This window comes from Myotis davidii, unplaced genomic scaffold (assembly GCF_000327345.1).
Source record: "Myotis davidii unplaced genomic scaffold, ASM32734v1 scaffold927, whole genome shotgun sequence".
NCBI classification, from domain to species: Eukaryota; Metazoa; Chordata; class Mammalia; order Chiroptera; family Vespertilionidae; genus Myotis; species Myotis davidii.
This window is the reverse complement of record NW_006298625.1, coordinates 668,175-684,207: the sequence shown is the minus strand read 5'-3', so window position 1 is coordinate 684,207 and position 16,033 is coordinate 668,175. Positions and strand designations below refer to the sequence as shown.

The window sequence follows — 16,033 nt, the reverse complement described above, 5'->3', positions numbered from 1 at the left end:
GTCATATTCTCCAGGGACTGTAACATCACCTCCACTATCAATTATTTTCACAAAAGTTTTATAATTTTAAATTGTATATTTTATATTGTTCCCACATTGCTAAAATCTAGGTAAATCTAGATAAATGCCTTCATATAAAAATTAAACACAGGTTGCTTATTTAAGAAGTTTGCTGAAAAGAAAACATCTTGTGATTGCTTGTTGCTACCAATGATAAAATAAAACTATTCACAGAATAAGGATAAGTCTTAAAGTTTAAAACTGGTTTAATATGCCAATGACTTGAACCTTGAGCAAATTAATTCTACTCGATAAGCCTCAGTATTCCCAATTGTAAAATATTGATAAAAGTACCAGTATTGCTAGGTTGCTGATACGATTTTAAAAAAATGGATTCATTTAATGGATTCATTTAACTCGTACCAGGAGGCCACAATACACAGGGGATCCCAGTGAGTAGGCAACATGGAGAAGTGGGGGAACCAGGACAAGGGAGACACCAACTGTGAGGTGGCAATGCCCACCTTCACCTGGGAGGAAATTCAGAAGCACAACCTGCATACTAACAAGTGGCTCCTTGTCAACCACAAGGTCTACAACATCACTAAATGGCCCAACCGCCATTCTGGGGCGGGAGAGGGGGGTGAGGAGGGCACCAGGTCATCAGGCACTACAAGGAGGAAGATGCTACAGTTGTCTTCCGTGCCTTCCATCATGATCACGGAGAGCATCGCATGGTTCACCATCTTTTATTTTGGCAATGGCCGGATTCCAACTGATACCATGGCCTTTGTCCTTTCTACCTCTCAGGCCCAGGCTGGCTGCACCATGATGCCGGCCACCTCTCTGTCTACATGAAGTCCGCCTGTTGCCACAGTGTCTACAAGCCCATCACTGGCCCTTAAAGGTTGCCTCCCCCAACTGGTGGAACCATCGCCACTTTCAGCATCATGCCAAGATCCACATCTTCCAGAAGGATCAGGATGTGAACATGCTGCATGTGTTCGTCCTGGGCAAATGGCTACCCATTGAGTACGACGAGAAGCTGAAATGCCTGCCCTACAACCACCAGCAAGAGCATTTCTTCCTGATTGGGCCTCCGCTGCTCATCCCCATGTACTTCCAGTACCAGATCATCATGACCATGATCATTGCAAAGACTGGTGGACTTGGCCTGGGCCACCACCTACATTCCTTCTGTGGCATCCTGGGAGCCATCTTTTTCCTCAGCTTTATTAGTTTCCTGGAGAGCCACTGGTTTGTGTGGGTTACACAGATGAATCACATCATCATAGAGATTGACTGGGAGCCTGCCACCCTGGGAGGGATCCAGAGCTACCGCATTTGGAACCTTGCCCACTAACCAATATTTAGCTTTGGGACAGCACAGGGCAGGAACAAGCTCAGAGTGGGGGCCTTTGGGGGAGGGTGTCTTTTCCCCCAGCTGTGGCCAGCCAGGAGGGAGCAGTATCTAGTGTGACAGGCCTTCAGTTTGTCGTGACAACTAGGCCCCTGAAGCCCTGCAGCCGACAATACAGAGGCCTAAGGAGCTACTGTCCCTCCAGAGGCCAATGGATCCACATGGAAAGAATCTTAATTTTTATCATGTTGTTCTCCTGGCCCTAGATTTTTTGGAAATTAAAGAGATAGTTTTATTCTTAGAATATAGTTTAATAAATGCTATTGAGGTTTTATTTATTTTTTCTTTATATACAATCAGCTACATGACAATCACACTCCTATATCACACCAGTTCTCTTTTCACACTGTAGTTGCTTGCATCCCCAGGGTCTGTCATACTGTCCCTGGTACCCAGCAGCTTTACACTGCAGAGGTATCGATCTGTTCAGCTCCTGGGATTCTGACCTGCCGCGACCTGCATGGCGAATTCAGGATGACTTGCAGGAGGGCCTAAGACACAATGAATACACTAGACAATAAATATAAATTTTTCAGGCATGGGAGCCAGGTAGAAACCTCATTCATGAACAGGAACCAAGAGTCTGGGTCCCATCTGCCTTTTATTCACTTTGAATACACATTTGCCCCTTAGCAATGCATACAGGCACATCAAAGGTAAAGTTTGGTAAACAATGTAAGGATTATCAGGTCAGGAAATGGCCTCAGGCCATCTCAATCACAGTAGGAGCAAACTTGTGCTGATTTCAGCCTTGCTGAATAGCAAGGTCCATTGGCCTTCCAATGTCTTTTATGCTAATACTGTGATGTTTTGGCCTCCGGCACTGACCGCACCCCTCCCTGACATAGCAGACAAATTCAGAAACAAGTGTAGTAGAGAAGTGTCTCACTACTTCTGACATGTTGTTAACATGAACCAAACCAGGGACAAAGCAAAAACATGGAAAAGGACCTATGCAAGAGGGGCATAGAGAAATACATTTTAAAATATCGTTGGTAAACATTTTAAGTCAATGCATATAATTGAATCACGGCAATCGACCTCAAGTTGTTTAACATATTTATGTTATTCAGCATTTACACTATTTTCTAATTTTTACGCTTAAAAAAGATTTTGAAGTGCATGGTTTTGCCTCTATTCTTTCTTATTGTTTCCTTGAGATTGTTTCCCTGGAGTAGAATTATTGAACCAAAAAATATGAATGTGTTTACAGTCTTGTAACATATTTGCATGGTGCTTCCCAAAACTGTTTAACCATTTATGCCCCTTCTTTTTATGAATGTGTGAGAAAGCTTCTTTCTCTGCATTTTGTCCACATTTAGGAATTATCATTATAAGTTGTTTTAAAAAATTAATAGGAAGCCCTAGCAGGTGTGGCTCAGTTGGTTGGGCTTTGTCCCATGCACCAAGAGGTCACAGGTTTGATTCCTGGTCTGGGAACATGCCCAGATTTCAGGCTCAATCTCAGAAGGAGATGTGCAGGAGGCAGCTGATCAATGTTTCTCTTTCATCAATGTTTCTCTTTCATTGATGTTTCTCTCTCTCCCTTTCTCTCTCTCTAAAATCGATAAAAACATTTTTTTAAAAAAATTGCTAGGCAAGAAATAGTCTGAATCCTATATTAGCCTAAAATTCCTTAAATACTGATTAGTTAAAAAATTCTTAAGATGCTTAACAATCATGTCTTTCTTCTTTTCTTATAAAAGGTCTTTTCCAGATTTTAGACTAGGATTTTTATATTGTGATAAATTAAAAGGTAAAATGAAAAAGTGCATCATATAATTGCAACTACGGAAAGCACAGCATGATCACACACACAAAAAGGCTAGAACCAAACAGAATTGGGTTCTGTTTGTTTTTCTCTTAAATTGCTATTATTAAAGCTACCTTAAACTAAATATTGCATTCATATAAAATTTTCAGCTAAAAGAAATTGAGTAAAATTTTTAAAAATAAATGTTAACAAATATTGAATTTTATATTTTTCACAAGGCAACTGTGAACATTTTGTAAACCACAACTATTCTAACAATGCTAATTTTATATCACTATCACTACTAATATTAATGACAATAATATTATGATGATGCTCGAACAGTTGTTAAACATTACAACAAATGAAAAAAAAACACAAAACTGAAATTAAAAACTGCCAGGCAACTGTACATCACACAATTTAAAGGGGGGAAAAGATTACTTGAAGATATCTTGGAAATTAACTACATAAATATATACATATACAAATGAGTTAAGAGGTAATCAGAGCTGAATAATCACTCTAATCATGTACATGAAAGCATGCTTTAAGGTGCTTAGAAAAGTAGTCAAAGAATAAATTGCAATATATTTAAGATTTTGATATTGAAACATTAAATCTTTATTTAAGCTCTCTAAAAATTTGCATACTAATTATAAAATTGCATTTAATCTCTATACACTGCCAGCTGTTACCACACAATGCCCACTCCTGTCTACAACCAAAGGGAACAGAATTTACATTTTCTTTTTCTTTTTAGAAATGTTATGTGAGCAAATGATTCATTCCCTCAAAATAAATTTAATGGAATATAGTTTTAATTCTAAAATTGATGTTTCTGGGATTTTATGAGGAAGCATTCTCTCCCTCCCCCCACACCCCCAACCCTACTATTTCTCTTCTAAACAAAAGACTGTTTATTTTAATTATGTTTCTTCCTACCTACCAAAATCCCCACAGGTAGGAGACGGAGAGATTTCTGACAGGAGAGAGAGGAGAGATTCTGAGAAGGAAAGGTAGGCAATTAAGTGGATTTTTGTGTTAATGATTATGCATGGATCGTTGATCTCAAAACTAAAGAGACAACAATTGTTTCAAGTAAGCCTGCATGAAGCTAATAGGACTATAGTTTCAATAGTTATTTTAGAAAGATGACTTAACTTTCCATGCTTGACTGCTACCATGGATCCCCAAGACATCACAGGGCAGCACACTGGGCCCCCTTTGTCTATTTGAAGAGGAGAATGTGAGATCTGGCTGCTGGTAGAACTTGTCACATACCCGCTGGGGAACCTTAGCTTTTTAGTTATTCCACCATGCATAAAAAGCCTATGTGTTCTGAGCAAGAACATAATGAAAGCTCAAAGAAGATTAAAATATTTCACATTTTGAGCCCCTGTTCTAAAGATAACATTTCCCTTGAGCAAGTTTACATACTTAAAATAATCGTGATGGAGCCAGTCCAACTCTAATTAGCAACATAAACCTCTGTTAAGGTTTTATTTAATGGATTGTGCCTAATTCTTTATATGATGCATTTCCTAGGTAACAGTGAGGAGAAACCTTTAAGGAATGTGTTATTGTTTTTTTATTATTATTATTATTCTGGTGAATTAAATGAATAAATAACTTATAAACATAAGTCCAAAAATCTTAAGACATCTATAAATGTAAAAGCCTAACATGCAAATTGTCCCCTCGGGAGTACGACTGGGAGTTTGATAAGAATTTTGTGCACCGAGCCTCTAGCCTTTTTAAGAAAATTTTTAAAAAAATTTGCTTAGGATTAGTTTAGTCATATTCAAATAACAACCATAAATCATACAAATTTGTTTTTTATATATGCAGTATAAGAAATAAGTATACATAACACATGACATGACTTCTAAATAAATGTATATCAATGTGAGAAGAAAAGAAATTAGTTGGAAAGGAAAAGGGGAGGAAACGGGGGGGGGGGGGCATCTGTAATAGTATCAACAAGAAAAACAATTTTAAAAAACAAACAGGAAAGAACACCAACGATAATAAACCTAGTCCAGTTGGCTAAGTCTATAGCAAAATGACCAGCGGTGAATAAACATAGACATAGAAGAGAACAGAGAAGAGCAAACAATATCACAAGGACATGGCTGGACTTGCAACCTAAAAAGTGAAACAGTCATTATCCTTCCACTGTTTAGTAACTTCACTCAAATGGATGAAAAACCCCCCACACAAAATCCAGGATATATGTGGTAAGTTTATTGTTTTTGTTTCCTCCTGTGTCTCCTATGTTTAACATGAACATTTTGAAGTATACTTTATTAGTGTAAAATACTGCTAATTCTTTAACAAAATAATTTTATTGATTTCAGAAAGGAAGGGAGCAGGAGAGAGATAAAAATATCAATGATGAGAGAGAGACCTCCTGCATGCCCCCGACTGGGGATCAAGCCTGCAAACCTGGCATGTGCCCTGACTGGGAATCAAACTGTGATCTCCTGGTTCATAGGCTGACGCTCAACCACTGTGCCATGCTGGCTGGTCAAAATACTACTAATTCTGTGATAATAACTCCTGTCTACTTGTTTGTCAAGAAGTATATTGCTCCCCCCAAAAGAAAGTGACAAAAAGAACTGCTATAAGGTAAAAAATTTCTCAGCTGGAAAATCCTCCCTTTGTGAATTTTCATTCAACCTTTCATTTCCTTTTTATTTGAGGTTGTCACCTTTCACAGCACTCAGAATATAAATATAATCAATTACCAGTAGAAAGACAATCTTCAGAGGTCCTGAAGCTTTAAGAGTATTAATTTTCATATAAATCTCCAGCAGAGTTGATCATTAAAATTAAAAATTCATCTAGATCTAATGTCTTATATTATACTAGAGGCCCGGTGCACAAAAATTTGTGCACTCGAGGGGGATGGGAGGTCCCTCAGCCCAGCCTGTGCCCTCTCACAGTCTGGGACCCCTCAGGGGATGACCACCTGCTGGCTTAGGCCCACTCCCCAGGGGATTGGGCTTAAGATGGCAATCAGACATCCCTCTGGAAGCCTGGCAGCCCTCGGGGGATGTCCACTTGCCAGTGGGGAGCAGGCCTAAACTGCAGTCAGACATCCTTAGCGCTGCTGAGGAGGTAGGAGAGGCTCCCACCACCACCACTGTACTGGCAGCCATCAGCCTGGCGTGTGGCTGAGCAGAGCTCCTCCCATGTGAGAGCGCCCTGACCACCATTGAGCGTCTGCCCCCTGGTGGTCAGTGTGTTTCATAGTGACCAGTCATTCCCAGTCATTCTGCTGTTAGGGTCAGTTTCCATATTACCCTTTTACTATATAGGATAGAGGTCTGGTGCACGGGTGGGAGCCGGCTGGTTTGCAATGAAGGGTGTCCCGGATCAGGGTGGGGGTCCAGCTTGGGTGCCTGGCCAGCCTGGATGATGGGATGATGGTTGTTTGCAGCTGGTCACATACCCTTCAGGGTGCGGTGCCTCCTGCACATCTCCCACTGGGGATGTGCCCGCAACCCAGGTACATGCCCTTGACCGATAATTGCAACATTGTTTCATCTGGAGCTCAGAGTTGAGCTGCGGCAGGCGGGGAATGTTGACTTCTTCCATCATTGGAGTAAGCAAGCCTCATGTTCATGTTCACTTCAGCTGCCTGGCTGCCAGCCGCCATCTTGGTTGGCAGTTAATTTGCATATCTCCCTGATTAGCTGATGGGAAGGGTAGCGAAGTTATGGCTAATTACCTTGTTTCTCTTTTATTAGATAGGATGTGACCCTTGAGCAAGTTTCTTCATCAGAGTAACAGCAGAAAAAAAAAAATTTTATGTATCATTAAACACAAATACCAACCCACTTAGAACACATATTGCCATAGTATCTTTAATATTTCTGTCAAAATCTAAAAACAGGTAGTTAATTTATTTTTTTTTTTTGTCCCAGGAAATCTCCAAATGACTATTTAATCCCAGTGGACTGTACTTACCAATTCTAATAATTTAGTAAATATCATTGTATTTTATTTAGCTAGAGCAATTGTTCATTTTAAATCAATTAACCCAAACAAAAATGACTTTAAATAGGCCAGATCCCAAGAGACTTTACAACCACTCCCATCATGTGTTCCAAATTTGCTTTACATATGATTATATTTGTGTGTGGGGGGAACTATTATTATGGATAGTGAGTGGATTTTTGTGCTGTAGTTCATATGAAGATATTTTGGATATATTTCATGGACATATGTCATCTCTATGGAAGAGAGCATTACTGTGATGTTTTTCTGTGAAAGTTATATTAGAGCAGGAGCCTGGGTACATGGTCTGGTTTCAGTGTCTGTAAGCCTCTCTCTTTTCTGGGATGTGCTATCGGTGCTTTGCCTCTGGGGCAGGGAATGTTCTAGAAGAAAGGCAAGCCTGACTTTTTTTCTGTGTGCCTTAAACAATTCTTATAACCCTCTTCAAAAAGCATGTTAATGATGTTGGAGGAAGACTTCTGATAATTCATTCTCTTTGTTTTTATCCCAGGAAATAAAATGCTACTTGGTTGAGGCAAGTGTAAGTTTTTCTGTAGCTGGTGCTTTTCTTTTCTTTTTCTTTTTAATTAAAAAGAAAAAAAAAGCCTCAAAAACAAACTGGCTATTTTAATTATGTAGAATTCTTGTGACTTGTTTCTGCTGAAGTTAAGAGGAGATTCATTCCTTTTAAAACTGAATTCTACAAGATGGGTCCAATGGAATCATGAGTTCTTAGAAGCAGAGAACTTTTCCTAGTTGTAGAAAGAGATGCAGTGATGCAAGGGTCAAATTAGTGCAACATGAAGAGGACTTGACTCACCGTTGCTGGCTTTCAAGATGCAGGAGAGGGCCGAGAGCATGTTCTAGAAGCTGGAAAGGCCGGGAAACAGATTGCTGCCTAGAGAATCCAGGAAGGACTGTCGCCTAGCAGATACCTTGCTGTTAGCCCAATGAGGCCTAGGCTGGACTTGCAGAACTGTAAGATAATAAATGTGTGTTAATAACTCACTAAGGTTGTGGTAATTTCCTATAGCAACAAAAGGAAAATTAATGTGTAGGAAATATTGCAGCCTATAAATCCATATGGCAAAAGTGTTATTCGATCAGTGGCACTGAGAAACAGGTTAAATCATTTAACAAGAGGCAAAATTATAGATTTCCGTGTCATGACTTACAATGACAAAATCCATATCAATTATGAAATACAACAACAACAACAAAAGAAACCGTACAAATTCGAAGATAGATGTAAAGACCCATTTGTTTTTCTCTTAGAACGGATAGGTTCTTTTAAAGCACAACAGTAATTTAAAAAATCATTTTAAAAAATAAAACAACAGTCCATGAAATTTGTAAAGACTGGGCATCAAGAAACATTGTGAGGAATACCAAAAGCTAAGAAAACACTGGGGGGGGGGGGGGGGATAAATTTTAAAAATATATAACAAAGGGTTAGCTTTCTTAATAGGCGAGGATCTTTTATAGATGAGTAACATCAATATTCCTAATTTAACATAGTCAGAGCCATAAGTAATTCTTTTAAAACAGAAAAACACTGTGAAAAAGAGTTAATCTTGATTAATTATCAATTCTATGTTTGTGAACTCACCTACTTCCTAACATGTATTTGTAGCCGTCAAATCCACCCGTGTGACACCCTTGCAGTCATGTGTGGCCATGTGTAGAGCAGCGAACATTTTAAGTCACCAGGTGCCCATTTACAGCTGAAGTTAAACCGAGTGAAGCTCTGCCTTCTGGGGCAGCTCTCATACTGTAGACAAGCGTGGCCCGTTTAGTGCCACATTTTTCACAGTTGGGGGGTTTTGTTGGCGATTTCCCTATTTAACATGGCCCTGCAAGCATAATATGGCCTCCAAGTGTTGAACTACTGTGTAGTGTTCCTACGTACAAGAATTATGTGCTTTACACAGGGAAAATATGTGCGATAAACAAGCTTCATTTGGGAAGGTCAGTTATAGTGCTGTTGGCAATTTGACTTCAGTGTCAATGAATCTGCAATATATATTTTAAAAGATGTCTTTAAACAAAATCATATAATAAAAAGATTATGTAGCCTGGCCGGTGTGGCTCATGGGTTGAGCATCAACCTGGAAACCAAGAGGTCAATTCCCGGTCAGGGCACATGCCTGGGTTTGGGGCTGGACCCCCAGTAGTGGATGTGCGGGAGGCAGCTGGTCAATAGTTCTCTCTCATTATTGATGTTTCTCTCTCTCTCCCATTCCCTTCCTCTGTGTCTAAAAATCAATAAAAAATATTTATTTTTTAAATTTTATTTTATTGTTTAAAGTATTATGTCTCATTTTTTCCCCCATTGATCTTCCCCCGGACTCCCCTACCCCACGGGCACATGCCCTTACCCAACATCCCCAGTGTCATCGAACAGACTGTCAAATTACAACGGGAAGACTGGGGAGTGATGCAGGGGTGGGGAGGTGGGTGGTAAGAGATCAACCGAAGGACTTGTATGCATGCATATAAGCATAACCAATGGACACAATAAAAACATATTTAAAGATAAAAGATTATGTAATGAATGAAAGATTATGTAATGACCAGTTGATAAAAATGTTGTGAGCACAGGCTTGCAGAAAATGAATTTTGTGCTTCCCCCTCAGAGCAGTGTCCACTAGTTCAGTGTTTGTAATAATTTTATAGAATCAACTACCAAGAACAATGAGAATTGACTGTAATAAACACTAAGGAAAATATCCACTCTCACTAGAAAATCAAAATGCAATTAGCATAAGTAAAACATTTTAAATTTTTGAAATAAAATTATTTTCTTGAATACTTAAACTTATGTAAAAACTGGGAGATAAGTTATGCAGATAAACACTGTGTGACAGTGGAAACTGGCAAAATAATTCCATTAAAATGATTACTTATTTACAATAGCTAAAATCTGGAAATAGCCCAAGTGCCCATCCTTAGATGAATGAATAAAAAAGCTGTGGTACATTTAAACAATGGATTACTATACTCTTACCATTTAAGACAGAATGGATGGACCTAGAGACTATTATGCTAAGGGAAATAAGCCATTTAGAGAAAGGCAAATGTCACATGATCTCCTTATGTGGAATTTAATGAACAAAATAAACTGATAAACAAAATAGGTCCAGAGGTATGGATGCATGCAATAGGATAACATGTCTGTGTGTGGGGGTGGAAGGGACAGGAAGAGATTAACCAAAGAACATGTATGTATATATGCATAACCCATGGACACACACAATAGCATGGGGAGGATCTGGGGTGTGGGTTGGGTGGCGGTGGGGGAGCAAAAAAGGAAAAAAAAAATGGGAGACATCTGTAATAGTGTCAACAATAAAATAAATAAATAAATAAAATAATAAATTAAAATGATGAGCTTAAAATCCCTATGCCCCATGGTATGGTCTAAAGTTGTAATCAAAGATGCAGATTAATATAGGCTTCTTTAATTCCAGCAATATTTATCAAAATAAAATTGCAACTTAAATAAATGGTTCACAATAGGGCGGTATGGAATATCTATACATTATAAATTTTAGAGATCAATAGAACATGTCCATTTTATCATTTTAGTAAAAAAGCAAAATACAGACTCTATTCAATATATCTAATTTTCTAAAAATATACATGTAATACATGTTACATGTTTTATACATGTTTTATATATAAACTAAGAAAAGAAAATATCACAAATAATGATGCTTTAAAAAAATAATGTTATTTATGACTAGTTAAAGTGACTATGAGTGATTTTCTATTATTATTTTTAAATGTCTGTGTTTTCTAAAGTTTCTTCAGTGTGCATACATTTTGAAAGACATTCCATAGACCTGTTCAGTCCTTAATAAGCCAAAGAGTCACTTGTCAGAACATCAATCTGAAGCTTCATTAAACTCCTGTGGCACTTAGAGTGTGAGACACCACTCTGAGTTTATCACGTTTTGCATTTTCTAGGAACTGAAAAGCATACGTGGTGGTATCTGTATTATTCTTCCCATTTAAGTATTTCGGTTAAAATTCCCTATTGATAATCTGTTATTACTGTTGTTGTGCTTGCTTCTATCCATCTGTCCCTATTCAATATTTGGGAAGCACTTTAATATATGTACATATGCCACATAGAATTGCTTTTGCTTCATAATCAACCTTGAAAATTATTTTTATTTTGATAGAAAAGTTTCACATATACATTTATTAACATTACTAGTAATTTTCTTATCACTAATATGATTTAAATTATGCTTTTTTAAGTGTTGGTTTTGAACAAATCTTAATATATACAAGACATTTTGTAACTTTATTTTAGTGGTTCTTTAATATGGCATTTGAGCTTTTTCTATTAAACAGTATCTATTTCTTATCTATTATATAAATAACTAGAGGCCCGGTGCACAAAAATTTGTGCACTTGGGGGGGGGGTCCCTCAGCCCAGCCTGTGCCCTCTCTCAGTCTGGGACCCCTCGGGGGATGACCACCTGCTGGCTGAGGCCTGCTTCCTGGGGGATTGGGCCTAAGATGGCAATCAGACATCCCTCTGGCAGCCTGGCAGCCCTGGGGGGATGTCCACTTGCCAGCGGGGAGCAGGCCTAAGCTGCAGTCGGACATCCTTAGCGCTGCTGAGGAGGCAGGAGAGGCTCTCACCACCACCGCTGTACTGGCAGCCATCAGCCTGGCTTGTGGTTGAGCAGAGCTCCCCCATGTGGGAGCGCACTGACCACCAGGGGGCAGCTCCTGCATTGAGTGTCTGCCTCCTGGGGGTGAGTGTGTGTCATAGTGACCAGTCATTCCCAGTCATTCTGCTGTTAGGGTCAGTTTGCATATTACCCTTTTACTATATAGGATAGAGGCCTGGTGCACCAACAGGGTGGGGGCCGGCTGGTGTGCAATGAATGGTGTCCCGGATCAGGATGGGGGTCCTGCTTAGGTGCCTGGCCAGCCTGGATGAGTGGCTGAGGGCTGTTTTCAGGCTTCCCGCACCCCCTTCAGGGTGGGGGTCCCCACTGGGATGCCTGGCAAGCCTGGATGAGGGGCTGAAGGCTGTTTTCAGGTGGGCTGAGTCTGCAACTGAAGCTCCCAGTCTCTCCTTTTTTTTTTTTTACTCTGGGATTTATTTACCTTCAGTAATTGAAACTTTGTTGCAGCTCCAGCTCTGAGGCCAGCTGGCTGAAAGCAGGTATCTGAGGTTTGTTTAGCTTCTATAAGTGCAACATTGTTGCTTAGAGTGCAGCTCAGAGCTGGGCTGCAGCAGGTGGGAAACCTTGGCTTCCTCCATCACTGGAGCAAGCAAGCCTCCTGTTCATTTCTGCTGCCTTGCTGCTGGCCGCTATCTTTGTTGGCAGTTAATTACATATCTTCCTGATTAGCCAATGGGAAGCGTAGTGGAGGTATGGTTAATAACCATGTTTGTCTATTATTAGATAGGACTAGAGGTCTGATGCACAAAATCTGTGCTAGGTGCTCGGACCTTGCGGCCTCGGTTGCTTGCCTCAACCCTTGTAGCCCCCGTTTCATCTGGAAGGTCATCCAGAAGGACGTCTGGAAGGTCGTTAGGTTGTCCAGTCTAATTAGCATATTATGCTTTTATTATTATAGATTGTTGAATTAACCTGTCTTTGCCCTCTCTTCTCCCTCCTTCACATCCCATTTAATCAATAGTAGTATTTTTCTTTATATTTACCTTTGTATTGTTAATGTGCTTATATCTCTACAACTAGATTTGTGAGCTCTCATCTGTAAGGCAATCAGGGAGATTATTCTTCTGAATAATCCATTATCATTTGTACTATTTCCATACTTGCTGGATTTATAGCACCTGCATTATATTCAGTTCCCCCAGTGTTTTGTTTTAGATTTGCAGTGAAATATATTTGGACCATTAGCTTGCTGGGGTACAACAGGTCCAGGGGTCCCCAAAGGTGTGGATGGAGTCAGCGAAGAAGGAATGACACAGAGACAGCGTTCAGTTGATCAGCAGCCTAGCTAGGATCTCTAGCCAAGTTATGGTCAGGATCTCCAGCGAAGTTCTGTTTAGGATCTCCAGCCAGGTTCTGTGCCCATGTTCTCTTGCCCCGTTCTCCAGCCAGTTTCAGTCACCAGGTTCTAGTCAGGTTCTCTTGCCATGTTCTATCCAGGTTCTGTAGCCATGTTCTGTCTCTAGGTTCTGTAGCCAGGTTTTCTCACTAGGTTCTGTTTCTAGGTTCTGTGTCCTGTTTTCTTGTTACATCTGTATTTATACTAGTTGATTTTAATCCTGTCCATCTCTATTGCAAAACTTAGGGCGTTTCTTATCTCCATTCCAGGGAGTAAAGATTATGTAGCTTAAGCGTGATTGTTTGTAGTTAAAGTGATTAACTACTGGGGAAACAACCTTTCTCGGAGAGGTGACCTTGGTTAAAACACATAGAGCCAAGAAGGTGAGCAAACATATTAAGAACAGTATGCCATATATGCCAGGTCCCTTGAAACATATGCTGTGCAGATGTTTCTTCCCTGCAGCGACTATGTCAAGCAGCAAGGATGGACCGGCTCCCAGCATTAGCTGAGGTTTCTTTTAGAGACTTCTTGTTTGGCTGAAGTTTATCATCAAGTTTATCTTCTTTTCTAAAGAAGACTTAGTGCAAGCAACATTCCATGAGGTCTTACATGTTCAAAACTCTTTGGTTGTAGCTTCCATAATGCAAACATTAATTGACTTTATATAAAATGCTTGGCTCACACATCCTTTCCTTGAGTATATCATAAGTGTTCTCTTCTCTTTCGATTGCTTATTCTTAAGTGTAGGGGAGAGAGTCAGATCTATGTTGCCTACAGGTTTATCACAAGCTCTATATAGAAAATTTTAATTTAATAAATTGTATCTTCAAAACAACAAACTATTTCTGATAGGAGAAAAATCACAAAGAAATGCCTCTGACAAGACAATTTCCCATCAGCCTGTTCTCAGAGGAATGGCTTCACATGATGCTAACAAAAAACATGTATTAGAAGCACTCACAGAATGTGAGCTAAAATCACAATTGGCTTTCCTCTATTTAGATATTTGCATGAAATAGTGTTGTCAAAAGAAACTATTGTAAAATTTGACCATAACATGAAAATTCTGGCTGTATTATCACTTGAAATATGCCTTTAAATGAAATACACTTCTAACAAATATTCCCTCTCTAGCAAACAAGTTAAATTGTTGTTGTGGCTTCATACATTCCAGTAAAAAATTAAAGGTTTCTGTTAGGAACATCTGTTCGTGTTGATAAATTGACAGGCCAATTGGCATCTATCCAAGAATTTTGATCAACTCAAGGGTAAAATTAGGGAACTACTGGCCAAAATGCACAAATTATCATTATAAACAACTATATTATTGGGGAGGTAGAGCATTTTTTAATCTGATTTTTCATATACACCAAGATGCAAAAACTACTCTTAAAGTAACACTGTGACTTTCTTTCTTGTCACCCTTCCTTTACATGAAATTCCTATATTTCAGCCCATACACAATCACAGGAGTTATATTCCTCAGTTGTTATTTTGCATATCAAAGCCTGACTCAGAAATCACTTATTGAATAAAAGTCAGACTGCTCAGTATTTAATACTCTACTCAGGATGATACCAATCTATTCCTCCAATTGTATCTCTCCTTCTTTTTCTTTTACAGTAGACAGTCCTCTTCTAAAGGTCTCACCATTGCTCACGGAACATCTAACACAGTTCTGTCTTTGCTTTTATTCTTCCTTGTTTCCTATTCCTAAATTACTCTTCAGAATTTTGTGCCATCTCCTTCCCCTTCTCTCTGTGAATATCCATCATTGAAATGAGCAGCCAGTATAAATCTCACAACTTCCGTGAAATTGTGTCTGTTTTGATATAATTCCTTGACATTCTGTAAGTACTGTTGAAATAACAAATAGATACTAGATTTGGTAGAGAATTACTAAAAGTAGGGGATATTTAATGCTATAGCTTTGACTTATATATTATGTGTTGTTGTTTTTAAATTTCACAGGAAAATAAACTATGGGAATTTTACAAGTAGTAAAATTTTCAAGGTTTTACACTTTTATTTAACACTAGAGGCCTGGTGCTCGAAATTCATGCATGGGAGGGGTCCCTCAGACTGGCCTGCACCCTCTCCAATCCGGGAACCCTCGGAGGATGTCCAACTACTGGTTTAGGTCCTGTGGGATTGGGCCTAAATCGGCAGTTGGACATTCCTCTCACAATCTGGGACCGCTGTCTCCTAACCACTCATCTGTCTGCCTGCCTGATCACCCCTAACCCCTCTGCCTGCCTACCTGATCGTCCCTGTCTCCCCTGCCAACCTGATCGTCCCTAACTACTCTCCCCTGCCAGCCTGATCACCCTTAACTGCCTCTGCCTCAACCCTTGCCACTGTGTCTTTGTCCAGAAGGAAAGCAGGACGATAGATAGATGTCCAGTCAACCTGGTCTAATTAGCATATTACCCTTTTATTAGTATAGATTTATTAGTATAGATCCATGGTCGGCAAACCATGGCTCACGAGCCACACATGGTTCTTTGGCCCCTTGAGTGTGGCTTTTCCACAAAATACCATGTGCTGGCGCCCACGTACAGTGTGATTGAATTCGTGGCCCCCATGCGCAGAAGTCGGTATTTTGTGGAAGAGCCAGTATTTTGTGGAAGAGCCACACTCATGGGGCCAAAGAGCTGCATGTGGCTCCCAAGCTGCCGTTTGCTGACCACTGATGTAGGGCATGAGCCCTTGCAGTGGTTCTCAACCTTCCTAATGTCATGACCCTTTAATACAGTTCCCCATGTTGTGGTTACCCCCAACCATAAAATTATTTTTGTTGCTATTTC

The 16,033-nt window shown here is 39.6% G+C and overlaps 1 pseudogene; it reads left to right on the top strand.

The window, feature by feature from the left end:
- Nucleotides 1-465: 465 nt before the first annotated feature.
- On the top strand, nucleotides 466-1,363 carry LOC102764686 (annotated as a pseudogene).
- The last annotated feature ends 14,670 nt before the right edge of the window (nucleotides 1,364-16,033 follow it).